We start from the raw sequence: 16,349 nt of genomic DNA on the forward strand, positions 1-16,349 counted from the left end.
TTTGTTTGTTTGTGATATATATCGATATCGAGTGATATGAAAAAATACTATTTTCCATATCACCCAGCCATAAGTGCAAACAGACAAATGTTTCACCACCGCTCTGTTCAAACTGACTTTAGATCAAGTTATAACTCTAAAATAGTCCCCAAACAGCTGATAATTCAAGTTTTCTTCAATGATGTTTGCACAGTCTGTCACACGCAGATAAACACAGCATCTTCCAGAGTGACAACCCAATAATGACAGTGAGCAGTTTTTCTGTTTTCATCCAAACCAAACAGAGCGTGATGACTGTGTTTGAGTCATCTGCAGCTGGATGGACAGAATGAACTCTGACAACACCGAGGCTGCACTTTATTTATATATCAAACCTGCAGTGACAGTCACAAAATCAAAAGGCTCAAAGAAAACCAACAATAAAAATCCCATAAAGTAAAAAAAAAGCTAAAGTTCAGGTAAAGACACACACCAACGTTCTGCCTGTCTAAGCTGAAATGTGAAAACAATGCTGGGATTGTTCTGTCGGAGAGTCAGAGGTCAGATATTGTTGACACGGTCGATGGGACCGGGCCGTGAAGGGGTGAGCACAATAGAGAGAAGAGAAGGAAATGGAGAAAATGGTAGAGAGAGATTTTTAGACCTCCTGTTCTCAGCTCTAAACATCCTGCTGGAGGGAAAAACCCCGGAGCTTTGAAACAGGTGTTTAACTCGGCTTCACACACAAAGAAACATAATATTAACATGTTAATGACTAGCACTGTTTCCTCTTTGGTTGCATTACATTTTTCTTTTGTACAGGGTCACTTCAAATGGAGAGAATCTGAAACAATTGGAAAGGTCTTAACAGGTCAACACAGTAAGCCAATCTTCTGTCTCCCAAATCTGATGCTCATCGCAGCTCCACCAAAGCAACAATATGAACACGATCACTCCCCGTATTCTGGCAACTGTATTTTAATAATGATAATTAAAAGAAAACAGTAATAATAAAAAATAAATACATATACAAATAAATGAATAAAAATAAAATACAATAATAATGATTATTAATAATAATTAACTTTATTTATATTGCGCTTTTAAAAATAAAGTGCTTTACAAAAAATGTACAGACAATAACAAACAAAAAATACATTTAAATAAATTAAAACAGTAAAAAAGTTACATGAGTAAAAAACAAAATAAAATAAAAATAACATGAAAAAATATAATAAATAATAAAATTGAAGTGAAAGGAATGTCTTAATACATAAAGAAAAATATCTGATGTTTTTAATAAGGGATCCAGCATTTAAATGAATGTCGGTATAAAGTGCAAATGTAAATATGCCGGAGTTAACGGGACTGCTAATGAAAATCTGTCATCCCTTTAAAAGCATCTTAAGAACTTACTTGCATATAAAACTGACAGGTGAAGTTCAGGCCACAAAGCCCGTGATGGCACATTTACAAAATTGTTTTTTCAAAAGGGATTAAAAAGAGGACAAGTGAGTTTGTCCCAAAGAGTGGTGGCCCTGGTGTGAGTCCAGAGTGGGCCTCAAAGGTTATCAGTAATATCTTAAAGATCTAATCTAAAATGTGCCAGGAGTTAATGAAGAGAAGTTAAAACAGGAGGGCTGTGCTGTGTTTTTTGGTTTTGGTGAATGTTCGATAAGCTGTAGTTTGTGTAAACCCTGTTTAACAACGTCTTCTGTTTGTTTGCTGCATCGTTTTGCGTCAATTAATTCATGCCAAATTACAAAACACAGCTGGTGTGTGTTGTAGCTGAGACTGTCAGTCTGTGTAAACTCGTTTTTGCTCCTGCACCAAGTTACAAGACAACAAGAAATCTGCTGTTTTGTCAGCAGTGGTGTTGAATGAGCATTGCACCTCTCGGCATCTTATCCGACAGATGTTGACATTTGTTTTTGGTGTGAAGCTGTTTCTGTCACAAGCTGCTGGTGGTTGAATTATTATGTGACTGGCCTCATACAAAGCATTTCTATGTCCAAGTAGATGAAGAATCAGGTATTCATATGCAGAGAGTTTTTTTTAAATGAAAATCCATATAAATTATACATTTACCCCCTTGAACGACCTTGAGAGGCATGCAGTAGCAGAAAGAATATTGATCTTTTTTTTATTTATTGAACTTTTTTTCTTGGTAGAAATTCAAAATGCATGTATGAATGTAAAAATGATGCTACTTTTTTTTATTTTTTTACATATTGAAACCTGGATCAACATCACTTTTCTTGTGCTGTTTTCAGATGCCTTTCACAAGTATTAAAACATTTGAGCAAATTGACTTGATTTCTTTCAAAAAAATGGTGGAAAAATGCTATGAGCAACTTGGTAATAAATGTTTCATAAATTGCGAGAAATTAGCAGAAATAGGATTTTTTTTTTTAAGCAGAAATATGCCCATGATTACATATTTAAAATTATGTTGTATTTTTAAAGGCTTTTAAGTACTTATTTTTTTTTTTTTTAATGTATTATTTCTTTTTTCTTTTCTTTATTTTTTTATTACTAATTTTCCAAGTAATTTTCTTTTACTAATTTCTTGCTAATTTTTAGGTCTTTCTACTTCTGTCGTCGCTCATTGCCTTCTTCCCATGTTGATAAAAGAAATCGAGAGCATTTTCTCACGTTGCAAAGGGTTAATTTGGACTTTGATACAGTACCTCACCTACTCCAACAGATGGCGCTGTCCTTCAGATAGAGTGGCTGAATGATTCAGTTGTGTTTGTGTAGTATTTTTATTTGTGCTTATGTCCAGCTGCCTTACTTTTGTCAGTGATGTCAATGAAGTCAAAGTATTTTCATCTGGTAGCTGAAAGTCAGAATTCATACAAATCAGTCCGTCTACACAAACGTCTTTGCAAATGGTGCTTAAACATACCAGCGTATATTTTAAAATGTGACACAGTGTTAAACAGAGAAATTGTGCTACGCACAGCGTGTCAGTATACAACTCATAACTAAAAAATCCATTCATTTCCGTTAATCAAAAAGTGTAAGATACACAAACACATCCTTTGTTTTACACTAATCATACTTTTCCATCAGTCATGAATCAGATGCAGCTGGAGTCTCTAAACAAACAAAACAAACACGTTATTGGGTCTAACCCAGATGCATCAACGGCGGTGAATGCTGGACTTGATATCCATGTAAGAATCCACAGTGGCGCTCAGGACAACGAGTCGGCCCCCTCTAGTGTCCCCTTAATTGAGCTGAGCCTCGTGGAGCAGCTCAGTACTCATGTTAACCACTGACAGTCCAAACACCATGAGCCACACACAGAACAGAAAAGTCTGATAATGACCGTTAAAGCACGCGGTTTCTTTTCACTTTGTTAATCTGTGAGCTCAGGCTGAGGATGAGACAATGGGCCCCTCGGCTCCTGGGCCCCTCCTGCACAGGACTGGAAACATGCTGTTGCGGTGATTTTGCCTCTTAAGTCATTTTGTGTTTCTTCATGGCAACTTAGGGGGTGTCCTTGTAGTCATTTTGTGTCTCCTGGTTGTTTTATGTCTCCTTGTAGTCATTTTGTGTCCCCTTCTTGCTGTTTTGTGTCTCCTTTTAGATGTTTAAAGCCTTTTTGTAGTCATTTTGTGTCTCATTTTGGTCTTTTTTTGGTTGCTTTTTTCCCCATTTTTGTAGTTATTGTGTGTCTTTGAGGTCATTTTGTGGCTTTCTGTGGTTGTTTTGCAACTTTAGTAGCAATTTTGTGTCTCTTTGCAGTTCACTTGCATCTCTACATGGTCTTATGTGTCTCTTATTGGTCGTTATCTGTTGATTTGAGTGACATTTTGCAGCTGAAGGCCAATGGGGGCCCTCTGACACTTTGGGCCCTGGGCCTGGTGGCCCTGTTCAGTAATCCATCCATGTCTTTAAGTACAGTTTAAAAAAAAAATCCTGACAAAAGTGTATATGTTTAACTCCAGCTTGTTTGCCAGTAGATATATTTGAGATGTAATTACAGATTATAACCAGCAGGTGGCAGCAGAAGAGCATCTGTCTTCAGCCAACACTGTCAGTCTGGACACAGAAGTAAAAGGGACAGACAAGACACATATACATGTGTCCTCAACTGACATATGTCCAAATCTTTCCTCTTTTTACCTCAACCCCCCTTCTGTTGTTTAATTTTTTCTTTTATTTCTTATTTCAACCAGCTGTCCTGTCAGAGGACTGAGACGCAGTTTTTATTTGTGTTGGTGTCACCTGAGGTCAAATGACATCATTGTCCCTCAGACAAACATTAACTGTTAAAACAGTCTCGGTATCTCTGGGTGTGGACACTGTTTCAGACCTCAGCGGGTTCGCTATTCTGTAGTATATCATGTATGTCATAGACAGAAAGGTAGTTTGCATATGTGGATGTAAAGAGGGTGAAATCAAATGCGCTGATTTTAAGGATTGCAAGCGTGTTTATTTCTGCAGTAAAGTTGGCGATTTTAGGGGTCTGTGGGGACAGACCCGTTTGTGGATCCCGCCTCAAGTGGCATTTAAAGAACTGCAGTTTTTCTGACGTTGGCTTCATTTTTCAGGAGGTTTCCGTTTGTTTGTAGCACACTTGTTTTTGACTGTGATGGACAAAGTGTCTTCTTTTAGTATGATTTTCTGCCGCTGATCATTTAATCGTCGATTCACTCTGTAAAAATCAGAAGAGCACCAGAGATATCTTGTAGCACAAGCTTAACTTTATTAATCCAAACTGCAGAAGTTTAAAGAAACAAGACAAAACTGTAGTGAATGAATTGAAAACAATCATCAGTCCTGTCTTTGACGTGGAAATTATCAACTGATGAGCAACAGATGGCTGAAATTATCCGCAGCTTAAATGTCAGCGATCTTGGAAAACTCAGACTTGTAGTTAAAACAGATTTTTTTGTTTCATTTTCGGACCTTTTATAAAAACTGCTACAGTTGTACTTTGAGCAGCTGTTCGCTGCAGCAGCTTGAATCCATCCGAAACGTGACTGTCTGCTCTACCTGATCAGCTTCTGTGTCAGACGTTACCTCACCGATCTGCTGTGATGTCATCCTCTCGCTCTCCCTCCCTGACGCCTCGCTCGATCTGTCGTCTCTCTCCTTCTCCACTCGGCTCCCTTTCCCATCTCACCTCTGCTATTCTTCCTCCGTCTCGCTCTCTGTCTGTCTCTCCTTCCCTCCCCAAACGGTTACGTAGTGCAGCAGCAGAAACTGCACACACATATTTTAAGATACATACCAGCAAGCCTCTATAACGGCTCACACACAGAAAAAATCATGACATTGCATGTGCATTTGCACATGGAAAATATGCATATGCATTCACGGGATGTTACTTAAGCTCATTCATCCCTAACTGTGCATTCAGAGTTAATGTGCCACTGCACCTTGTGGCAGAGAGGCTTTGCCATTGCTGCCCCAACCCTCCAGAGCTCCCTCCCTCCCAAAATCCCGACTCACTCTCCTCATTTAAAAATAAATTCAAAACCAGCCTTTTTGAAAAAAGCCTACAATACCTTTCTCCCACTGCCCTCCCAAATCTGAACTTTCATATCCTCTGAATTTTGCTTTTTGACTCTGATTTCTGTCACATTTTTTCATCCTTTTGTATTTCTCTATTTTGCATCTGCATTTGTTTTCTCTTTTTATCATTTTGTGTTAAGCCTCTTTGAGTACATAGAAAAGCGCTATAAAAGTCCCATCTATTACATTTATTACCATTATTATTATATGAGGCAGCGTGAAGGTGAAGAGAGTCAAGAAGACGAAAAGTGGGCATCATTTTCTTTGATCCTTGTTCGTGGAAGCATCTTCAGCAGCTCCCAGGAGATGTTTCCCAGTCTCTCCCAGTGAGTGTGAAATGTTCTTAATGGGACACAATTCCAGTGTGAAGAGCACTGCACGATATTCAGTATGTAAACCCTCCTGCATGTAACATGACGAGCTGAGGCGAACAGCGTGTTTAGAAACACGCCTGATGCAGTGATTCTGAAGAGATGGTCCTCTTTAACCCTTTGAATCCTGAGCAACTTGGTGCAATTTCTTTCAAAAACATGAGAAAAAGATGTTAAGAAATGCAAGAAATTATATTTTTTAAAAATTCTAAGGGAAAATATCAAAGAAGGAATCATTTTTCATTTTTATGTTATGTTAAAAAATGATTATTATTTATTTATTTATTTTAACTTTTTTATTAGTAATTTTTCAGATATTTTTTTTGGTACATTTTACTAATCCCTTGCTAATTTTGGGGTCATTTCTTTTTCATCCCCTTCTTTCTGTTTTTGACAGAAATCAGGCCATTTCACTCAGGTTTCAGAGGGTTAAAACAACCTGGCTGAGGAGATGAGGCTCACAGAATCAGTGACTTCTTTTGAATCGCTTCTTAAAAACAATTTTTACAGCGTTACTTTTTTATGATGTCTTCTTTTTATTTATTTTTATTTATTTTACCTTTTTATTTTATTTAATTTATTTTTATTGGTGGTTTTATTGCTATTATTGCTTATGTTGTTTTTGGTCTGTTTTTTTGTATTATTTAATATTGACATTTTACATTCTGCATCTTGCATTATTTGTCCGCTGGTTTTGATTTTTAATTCTACACTAGTTTCATCTCGCTTGTGTTAAATAGGACTGTTGAGCTTTCTGTTGTTGTGTCGTTGTATTATTATTAGTATTATTAGTATTAGTATTATTAATTTATATATTTTTAGTACTGGCTATTTAATTGGTAAACATTTTAAAAAGTAAAATAAATGTTTAAAGTAGATATACACATTATTGTGCTGCTGAGAATAAAGGTTTATAGTTGTACTTTAGTGCAGACGGATATAAATGTAAAGACACAATTAGCACAGATTCACAGCCTCTCTGAACGTCGGAGTATAAAAGCTACATCTGCACTCACACAATGAATAAATTAGATCTGGATTCAGGTAAAAACATAAGCTGGATCAGAATCAGCCCATCGTGTTTACCAGAGGCGTAATAATAAAAATGACGACTGGCTCTGCATCATTTTAACATTTGGACCTTCTCATATTTTATTATCCAGTGTGTGGATGTCGTGATTTATTGAAAATGTTTCCTCTCAGCATTATTGCACACTCACTGAGTGTTTGTGTGTCTGAATATTCTGTTCTGACTGAGCGGTTTATCCTCTGAGTTTCTCTCTCAGACAGCTGGATTTTACCTGCTGCTGAATTTGAATGTCGCCTCACCTGGAGGCTTTATCTCTCTGCCTCATTATGTTTTATTTGCTTGTTTCAATGTGTGTTATAGCCGGTGTTTCTATTTCACCAAACACATTTTATTTTGTACGGGTAATAAAAAATATTGAGCTGAAAACATAACCTGCCAAGTTTTTGTTTTAAATTAATCTCAGTTGATTTGTGAGATCATTTGACAACCTGTTGTAGAAGAAACTCAAATATCCTTAACTGAAATAAAAGAATATTAGCGTAAAAATACTTATTCAAGATTTTGCTTAAAAATCTGTACTACAAGCAGCATAATGCAATTAAAGTATCCAAAATAATAATACTTGTTATACAAATATGGCCCTCGTCTTTGGAAAAATTATTTATTTTCTAACCCCAAACCCTGGAAACATTAATATAATCCATCAGTGCAAATGTTATATTCTTGGTTTACAGAAACAAACTACGCCAATTTTCTTCTGTCGTCTGAGCTGCAATAAACGTTTTTTTTTTTGTTTTGTTTTGTTTTTTACAGTCATTTTGTAGTTATTTTGTACTTTTTGCTCTGTTATATCTCGTGTTTCAACTTGCTACGTATTATTTTGCTTTAGATTCTATGAAATTACAACTTTCAGGTCCAAGTTCTTGAGAAACTGTAGTGAAAAGCTGTGAAACTTGAAATGACTCAACCAGAAACTGCATCACAGAAAATGAGGAGTAACCGCGGCGTTTTGACTGACAAATGATCTCCTGGGAGTTCAGCGCAGAACAGCAGTGGCACCCATCGCGGCGAAAGATGGAGGCAAAATAAAAAATAACACAAGGAAGTGACATTACCACTTTAAATGCAAATAAAAGAAGGTGCAGAGTTATAAAAGAAGGTGCATTTCTTGCCAATCGTTTTTCCCCGGGCAGGCTCTTCCAAAGTTTAGAGTCCCCGGCTGCAAATACTTAAGTCAGGAGAAAAAGCGTCTCTCCTCTTTATTGATTGTGGACTCGGCTCATGCTCTCCCTGAATCGCCCATTTCATTATGCTTCGCTCTTGGTTTATTGGTTTTAAGGCATGAGGCTCCGAGGGGAGACGTGTTTAGCTTATTGCTTTGGCGGGATGAAGTAGCGCTGGCTTATTGCTGGAGTCTGGAGGTCCGAGCTGGTTCAGCAGCAGAGCTGCGCAGACATCTGTATTGTTGTAGACTTCAGTGAAACCAGTGTGAAATACAGCCGGACGCACAGGGAGCTCGACACCGTCTGTCTCTGAAAGGTGTCTGTCAGAGCTCTGAGGGTCAGGCACGAAAATGAAAAGGAGCTGCCTTCACTTGCAAAATGCACATCGCAATTTCCCAAAGCGGTTAACCTTTAAAAACTTCTTATTTTGTACGACAGACAGATCAAAAACCAAAAATATTCCATTTACATTCGTATAAAACCTAAAAAGCAGCAAATCCTCACAGTTTGAAAAGCAGGAACCAAAGAATATTTGATGTTTGCTGCTATTGTTGTTGTTGTTGTTACTGTTGCTGCTGTTGTTGCTGCTGTTGTTGTTGTTGTTGCTGTTGTTGCTGCTGTTGTAGCTGTTGTTGCTGCTGTTGTTGTTGTAGCTGTTGTTGCTGCTGTTGCTGTTGTTGCTGTTGTTGCTGTTGTTGTTGCTGTTGCTGTTGCTGTTGCTGTTGTAGCTGTTGTTGTTGTTGTTGTTGTTGCTGCTGCTGTTGTTGTTGTTGTTGTTGCTGTTGCTGTTGCTGTTGTTGTTGCTGTTGTAGCTGTTGTTGCTGTTGCTGTTGTTGCTGTTGCTGTTGTTGCTGTTGTTGCTGTTGTTGTTGTTGCTGTTGCTGTTGTTGTTGCTGTTGTAGCTGTTGTTGCTGTTGCTGTTGTTGCTGTTGCTGTTGTTGCTGTTGTTGTTGTTGTTGTTGTTGTTGTTGTTGTTGCTGTTGTTGCTGTTGCTGTTGCTGTTGTTGTTGTTGCTGCTGTTGCTGTTGCTGTTGTTGTTGTTGTTGTTGTTGTTGTTGTTGTTGCTGTTGTTGTTGTTGCTGCTGTTGCTGTTGTTGTTGTTGTTGTTGCTGCTGTTGCTGTTGTTGTTGTTGCTAATGTGGCCTTACGGTGGAGGTTATATCGCTACGTTTTTTTGGCGTGCACTTGACATCCTGCTTTTGAGTTTTGGTTAGAGATGTTTTTTACATACTGAAGGTGTAGATTAGATTTTTTTTTTTTGTTACAGCAGGTTTTTAAAACACCTGTGTACGTGTGGCCTAGACCTCAGTCCCATCACAAGGGAAACCCACATGAATCCACTTGCCACCTGCCCCAATCCCTTTCCATCTTACATGCTTTCCCATCTTTTCCATCGCCTGACCTTCCTGCCCACATATTCGCCTGCTTTAAATCCCCTTGATCAGCCTTGCAGTGTATTTACAAGCCCATTTCCAGCCATCTGAGCCCGTACTTGAACCTGACTGGAATCTGTATCTGCCTGCCTCAGCTTTTTCCTGCCACGTTCCGGTTTACCCCTGATCTCCGTGTTACTGCGCCGCTATTCGGACTTCCTCTCCATGCCAGTAAGCGTCCGTGTCGTTTTCTTTAGTCAATAAATCACTTACCTCCTCCTGTCTGCCTGGACCATCCGCATTTGGGTCCTTCCCTCGTTTTCCTTCAACTCAGCCGCTTGACAGATAAAGTGAGTAATCGTTTCAGCATCACACAGAATTAGTGTCAAGAAACTTCCTTGAGCTTTTTTTCCCTAAAATCTCACAGTGCGGTGCTTTGCAGCAGATTTCTGTCACATAAAACTGGAACTTTCAAATTCATATTTTGGCCCTAATACTGAGGCGCTTTGGTTGAAAAAAGCCCCATTTTCAGATTTGGTCACTGAGGTGATGATGTCTTTACAGTCGAGCCTCATGGACTCTGGAGTGACCTGCCTGTGGAGGTCAGCGACGCAAAAACCAGCCTGTGAGCCAAACAAATCTGTGAGCTCGTGTTTTGTTTGCTCTGGCAGATGCGTCTGGTGCTCCTTCCGTTCGTGAAGGTTTCCAGCAGACCTGGCCGGCCAATCGCAGCCGTTTATCCGATATAGGCAGCGGAGGACAAAGTACAACTGTATTACTCGAGTCAAAGTGTAGATACTCCTTGTCAAATGTTATTCCAATATTAGTAAAAGTTGTAGAGTCATTACTTGGTTTAAATTGAGTACTTGCTTTTACCCCGAAGGCCCTCTTTAATATTACACACACTCTGCTCACAAAATGCGCTTTGCAAAATCAAGCATTAAAAAATATTACACACTAATAGTATTTTCTACTTTAATTGAGTAACTTTTTAAACAAACATCAGTCCTAATCATAAATATCAAATATTCGTTATTTTTCATATTTTTAATCCTCTAAATGCCAGAAAATTAATTATTTTTAATCTACTATATGCAAAGTAGAATTTTATTTCTATATATTTTTTTCTTATTTTTTAAAATGTTACAGCCTGGATTATGTCAGTGTTTAGCAGCAACATTGATTGTGACAGTGCACCGAGTGGAAATAGTTTATATTTTCTCCATATGCCAAATATAGTTTAAAAAAAAAAGAAGAGGTCATCAGGTGGAAAATAGTAAAAACTACAAATTCCATTTCTTTTTTGCAGTTTGCGTATTGGAGTCATGTGTGTTTTCTTTTCTTTCTCACCTTAATGATTGTCGCTCTTTCTGAAGGTATTACACATAAAACCAGTTCACTCAATTATTTTATTTTACTTAAAGCCTCGAGAAACACGTAGAGGGTGAACCCTCTTTTTCAGTGGTGCCGAGATATATTCAACTTTCAGCTCAAAACACTTATCAATACAGAAAAATACAAGTTTTGTTCAATATTTCAAAGAAACCCAACAAATAAACAAACAAATCTAGAAAAAATTACAGTCACAATCAACGAGATCACACATTAAACCTTAAACAGCTTGAAATTTTGCTGAAGCGTCTTCCAAGTTTGTTGGGCATAGTAGGAAAAGGCTGATCTTCCTGGCTCGGTGCGAATTTTCGGCACCTGCTGGGTGAGCGATGTTGCACGATGGCTACCAGTTGGAATATTATGATGCAAATGACTCCTCATCATCTACAAGGCTTGATAATCCTCTGCACAACATGAAAAAGCCTTTCTAACGCTGTCATGTGCTACAGAGACAATTTGTGGGAAGTCAGAAGTGCTGCTCAGCCCGAGTTCATTTAAAAACTCCTGACGGTGTGTTTCCCCCCTGCCAACACTCGGCCCGATAGTTTAATATCACTTACAGTTGTTTATTTATGACCCGCATCCCCGTTTGTGTTCTTAGCTTAATTACTTGAGGGTTATGTGTAATCACTGATGGAGGAGCTGAGACGGAGGAGAGAGGTGAAGCGAGGGGAAAATGAAGTTGAGAAAAAAGTGTGAAAGGGAATAAAAGCGAGAGGTAAAACTGGGGGCAAGTGCGGAGGAAACGGACATAAAAGGGACATGAGGGCGAAAGGACAATTAGATTTTGAACAAAAAAGAGCAACTTGAAGAGGTAGGCTCCTTCAGTGTAGTGTAATCACATGGTGAGTGGATGATGACTGTTATAATCACAGAATCATAATCGACTCCAAAATACTGTCAGATCTGAGACTCTACAGCTGCTGGATAACATGATGCTGAATTAGACGTAATTTGGTCATGTTTCATTATACTTTTTCAGATAATTGTTTTGTGCAAAATGTTTACCTCCTTCAGATGTCCTTGATATTTACATCACAACACACTTCAATTATAATGTTGAGAGCTCGTTTGAAATGAGTGGTTAATCTGCAGCATGTGAACTGATGTTTACCATTAGGGCTTGGTGATTCGGGCTGAAAATAATATTGCAGTTTTCACTGGTGACAGAAAATAAACTAAAACCAATGCCTACTTAGATTTAGGTTTAGGCAAGAAAATTGCTTGTTTAGTCAAGGTGAAAATATCATGGTTTTGGTTCAAATAAGTTCATTTGTTTCTAACATAACAATAGTATGTCACGTTATGTACTACATTTTGTAGTTAAAGTAACTCAACATTTGTTTTACACAGGACAGAGTTTTTTTGACTCACCCAACACCTCTGATTCACACATTTGTCAGCTGACATCCAGCTTTGTGTAGTCAACAGTTTCTTTGAACAATGAAGGTAATTTTTCCTCGTGTAGGCTAAATCTAATTTGCTGAAGTAACTAGGATATGGTCTTGTTAAGTTATGATAAAATATAGACTAGAGTAGAAATACTTTAATAATCCCCTGAAGAAAATTGTTTCGTTACAGCAGCAAATAAGAGAGCAGCAAGTGAATCAAATATTCGTTAAAAAGGCAAAATTATGCAAATATATATACAAAGAAAGGCACTTAACATAGAATAAGATAAAATAAAATAACAATAATAATAATAATACTAAAGATATGTACGGTATGTACAGAAAATAAAACAAACAAAAAAAAAGCCAAAAACATTAAGAACAATAAAAAAGAAAAAAAAAGTGCAAATAAGTGTGCAAAAAGTGAAGATGGATGTGCAAACATAGTAATGTGCAGAACTGAGAGCAGATGTGTAACAGAGATATGACAGACTCGTTTTAATTTAAGGGATATGCTAATTTCCTGATAGCAGCCTTTGTACATATTTGTATCAGTATTTATTACTTTTCAGAAAGTGTTGAAAACAACAGGTTCAACAAATATATTTAATGCTGTTTTGAAAAGAAAACTATCAACCAAAGGTTGACTTAATTTCAGGGCTTTGTTCAGTGTGTCAGGTTTTATACACACATGCTGTTATGCCTTTGGGACACTTTTAGAAGTACTTAACTCTGGTTTAATTATGTGCTGTCAATTGTTTTATGAGAACAGGATTTAAATTGTGGATTTGAAACCAAACGGCTGATGAAAAATTCTCCAGAGAAGCAAAAAATATCTCTCCCCAAAATAGCAAAGCATATGTGACCGTAAAAATAGCCTTCCACCCATCCAGTTCTCCATCATCTTCCTCTTCTCTCTCATCCTTCTTGTAGCAGCTCCATTAAAATCATAATGAGACTGTTGCCGTTTTTGGAGACTGAGATTGGGAAAGTAATTCATCCTCATTGCTGAAGCTAAATAATTGAGAGGATGAGGGAGTTTTGGGAATGAGGCTGGGGTTGGTGTTTGGGCTTCAGATGGAGCGCGCAGTTACTCAGGTTCAGAGAGGATGTTAATGCCATTTACCAGTGACTCCAGTGTCTAAATCACAATCTATTATCGGCTCAAGTTTTTGGAAAGTGTGCCAACAGTGTCTCAGTTTCAGCAATAGTTTGCTGACGTTCCTAACCCAGGATTTCCACCACTTGCATGTGCGTTGTGTTACGGCTACGCTGCTGTTTTGCTCCGTGCTCCCTCAACCGGTTGTGGTTTTGAGTCCGGCACGGCGCAGCACTGCCGGATCAGCTGGAGTGGCGAGACTGAGGAATTCCCGCCGTAATTACAGAATCACGCACATTATATCGGTACAGAAGAAGAACTCTGTTCACTCCCTTAACTTGTTCCACGCCATTTCCTTTCTATGGTTGTCCCTGTAAAAAAAGATGTGTTGTGTCAAAAAGTAATTGGTGGTTTTCCACCTCCATAATTAGCTTCTCTTCGTCCGTGTTGTCTGTAGTGACCTCTGAAAACCTCTGCCCGGTTGAATCCAGGCCTGGATCCGCTCATTGGGACGTTTTGTTGATTTTGTTAAGCGAAATATGATCAGACGTACACACAGAGTGTTTTATTCTGAAAATTAACCGGATGTTTTAATGTTGTATTGCCATCTGATTTCCTGTCTGCTGTTAAATTTGGCTGAATTGATACGAAGTGCTCCGGCAAAAATAGAAGCCTTGTGTATCTGATCCGCAAGCATCCGGACTGCCGAAACTGAGACGGAGTCGATCCACAACGTAGCGGAGCCACTGGAAGTTAACACGAAGACTAGAGTGTGATCTATTGGCTCTGTCTGCCGTGACGGAGCGGAGCCGGGCCGCAAACGGATCTGGTGGGAATTAGGGTTTAGAGTGTAAACCTCTCTGGAAACGGCACAAACCTCAGCAGCCACTGACTTCACTAAGAGGACCATCAGTTTATCTTGGCTGAAGTAGAAAGCTGTTTAAATTAACCCTCTCATGGGCCTCCCCTTGGCCTTGGATCTGGGTCGTCTGTACCCTTTGACCCTCCCTGATGGCAGGCCTGGTTCAAGCCAAACTGAGGAAACCATGTGTTATCTTTGTAGTGGTGCAGTCTCTGGAGGACTACACTATGTTGGCTCAAAGGCACCGGCCTGCGGCCTGCGGCGTCCCCGGTATACTTCTGGCAGGGACCGTTTTTGGGTGTCGTTTCCTATCAATCTGCAAGTCAAAGCTAATGTAACATTTTAAAGCATTATTAGGAGATTGTAAACACATAAATCTGCGTACATAATAGTTAGCTACCAGCATGTTTTGGAGAACAGAGGAAGACCTCTGTGTTGTCGCGTCGATTTGAACCGTGAAGCCTCCGTTGTGTCCAGATCTGACAGTGTTGCATTCTGTCGTGTCTCATCGTTCCCTCCCTCTTCTTACATCTCATTTCATTTCAAGAAGTACATGAAGAGCTCTTGATAAAGTAGCAGGACTTAAATTATTGATATTGCAGCACAACAAGTGCAGAGTTTAATATGGGATCAGTGCTGCGAGCCAGCGGTGGCTCTCAATCACGGAGTCCCCCGGTGGAAACATCACTCAGCCCTCAGACAGTGAGTGATGGATTTGCTGAGAGTTTGAACTGTTCAGACAGACAAGCCAGGCCCAGATTTATTGAGCGCTATGACAAAAGTTGGAGAAAGGGAATGTACAAGAATCTGCCCTTATTTCACTTGAGTCGGATTTGTGAAGCATCAGCAGCAGAGGACTGGTGTTAAATTACATTTAGAAGAGTATGGATGAGAGCGCACCATTTGTTTCCATGTCCAGCTTTTAAAAATCACATAAACAATTGTGCTTGATGTTTTCTAGCCAGAATTTACTATAGAACAAGACAAGTGTTCAGTTCCAGTTTAGCTGAGTGCAGAAATTCGGTTAGCTCGGTGGATAGCGTGAGCGGTCATGTACAAAGGCCCCAGCTGCAGCGGCCGCAGATTCGCTTCTAACTCGTGGCCGTTCGCTGCATGTCATCGTCTCTCTCTTCCCCCGTCACACTTACTTTCTGTTGTCAAATGAAGGCAAACATGCTCAAAAAAAGCTTGTTTTAACTGACCTGCACTTGCACACTGTGAAATTTGACAAATTGATTTTATGTTAAAAAAAATCTAGGAAACCCATTAATTTTAATCTTAATTTATATTTATTTTCTAATTAAGTTGCCTTAAAATTTTGTTGCAGTTACTTCATTTTGTTAAGTTTATGCAACTTAAAAAAGACAGCTTAATATTTTTAAGTTTCAGCAACTTAGGTAAACCAGGTTTACTGTGTAAACAATATATCTTTATTCTGCCGGTTGCAAACTAGTCATTCGTAGTTGTATTTTCTTAAACAGTCTTCCTCTTTCTTCTAAATTCATTATTGGTAAAATCCTTGTTGTCATGATCAAGTTAAGTCAGACTAACTTAATTTACTGAAGTTGAAAACATTTAAGTGAAATTACCTTGTTCTTTGTGTAATTTTTAAGTTGCAGCAACTTCACAAAATTAAGTAGATAAAAAAAATAAGTAAAGTTAGCATTTAAATCTAAACTAAATATAACTTCAGATTAATAGTTTTACTGACTTACCTTTTATAAGGCAATTGGTTTTCTAGATGTAAGAAAATTGGTGTGATTTCTTTCAAAATCATGGGGAAAAAGCTCCTTTTTTAAAACCAATTTTCAGATACTTTTCTTGCACTTCTTTTCTTCTTTCCTGCTAATTTGTTTTTTTTTTCATTGCCCATCACCTTCTGTTTATGTCCATTTTCTGAGGTTTTAAAGGTTAAATAAAATCAATTTGTCAGATTTTACAGCTCATGTAGGGTAGGACATCAAGAACCACTGAACCAAAATGTAAATGTGCACCAGAACTTAAATTAAAAGCTTAAAGAGACTACAAAGCTCCAGAGCTAAAGAGATACTGCAGACTTGAGTGATAATTCTCAGTGGGCTTGTCAGAAAGTCTTCAGCT

General features: G+C 38.4%; 1 protein-coding gene across 1 annotated transcript in view; it reads left to right on the forward strand.

Moving 5' to 3' along the window:
• The window catches only part of LOC121947286 (XK-related protein 7-like), a 148,473-nt gene that overhangs the window by 24,471 nt on the left and 107,653 nt on the right, over positions 1–16,349 (forward strand). The window lies entirely within an intron of this gene.

The sequence above is a fragment of the Plectropomus leopardus genome, chromosome 9, assembly GCF_026936395.1.
Source record: "Plectropomus leopardus strain MGB_pleo_1.0 chromosome 9, ASM2693639v1, whole genome shotgun sequence".
In the NCBI taxonomy this organism is placed as follows: Eukaryota; Metazoa; Chordata; class Actinopteri; order Perciformes; family Serranidae; genus Plectropomus; species Plectropomus leopardus.